We start from the raw sequence: 1,487 nt of genomic DNA on the forward strand, positions 1-1,487 counted from the left end.
GCTGACATATGGATCATGTGTGCTTTTCTACTCTGAATAAAACAGATTAATAAAGTATTGCCTCGTTCAATGTAACCAATAAGCTGCAAAATACAGTCATGTAAAAGTCTTTGACCAAAGTGAGCTTATGACCTCTTGAACTGCAGTCATTTAAACGTAGTGAAACAGCAAATAGTATAGTCAGGAATTCACAGAAAATAGCAAACCAATTTGCACTAACATTTTTAAAGGGGAGGTGCAGAATAGGATTTTGCTGAGGATCTCTATACAGATGCAGATACAAAATCACAAAGCTCCACGTTTTTATTTCCACTTTTGCTCAAAACCTTGGCATAGGTCTGCACTCTACTGAGTGTTACCATAGTTATCCTGCATATGGACAATCTAGTATTGCAAAATTAAAATAATCAAGGGTGGCTTTTTTGCATGGTAATATAAGTTTTAGCCATGGAGGAAGTTTTGTGGATTTAATGGTGCATCAAATGAATCCATTTCAGTGGTGTATTTCTAACTGGTGCTTTTGAGGACAGATCACTTCAGGATAAAGTGTTTACTTTTTAAGAAAACTGTATACGATTTATACACACAACACACAGTAATTCCTCTTTATCATTGAGCAGATCTAGAGAATACGCTGCTTAAAAAAATAATTTTAAAATAGCTTGGAAGGTATAAGTGTTAAACTGACTGAAACATATCACATCGGTCATAAGATTAGGTAGGTCATAGGTCAATAAAATGTTCCTGTACTGAAAAATACCAGACATGACAGTCAGCGACTCAAGGACTCAAGTCAATTTTATATATGTACCGCCAATTAACAAAAGAGGTTGTCATAGGGTATTTCACAAATTGAGGGCCAGGAGGTCAAGTACCAAATTCATGAAGTGGAAAAAACCTTGTACAGAACCACGCTCTTTAAGGCAGGAGGCAATGGTCTGCTTTGGCTGACTGGTTTGAGATGGAGAGAAATTGTAGCATGACAGAGAAGAAACAATAGTATACAACGGCTGGGCGGGAGGGTATGGGTGTGTGTGTGTGTGGGGGGTAAGAGAACAAATATGCACAACAGCCAATATCTGTGACAAATAATGTCCCATGACAACAGCAAGAACAATGATAGTAATCCACACCCAACACTACTGTCCCCGGCTGGGGACTTGCTCCTGTCGATAACACGTAAATGTGAAGGCTCACCTCTAGAAGAGAGAGAAAGAGAAAGTAAAACAGGATATTAACACACAACATGGATCGTGATGAAACAGCAGGACTGTATCCATGGTAATAGACGAGATGTTAATATAAAGAAGATGACATAAGGAGGTGGGAACGATAGAAAGAGGAGGACGGGAAGCTCAGTCTAGGTTTATAGCAGTGAGATGAGGCAGGACAAGCCGGAATCATTCCAGACAATAAGTCTTAACAATAGCAGCTTTAAAATGTACTGTTGAATCGAGAGAGGATGTCTTCACGGGAGGAGCCTGTTA

Source organism: Syngnathoides biaculeatus, chromosome 15 (genome assembly GCF_019802595.1).
Source record: "Syngnathoides biaculeatus isolate LvHL_M chromosome 15, ASM1980259v1, whole genome shotgun sequence".
NCBI lineage: Eukaryota > Metazoa > Chordata > Actinopteri > Syngnathiformes > Syngnathidae > Syngnathoides > Syngnathoides biaculeatus.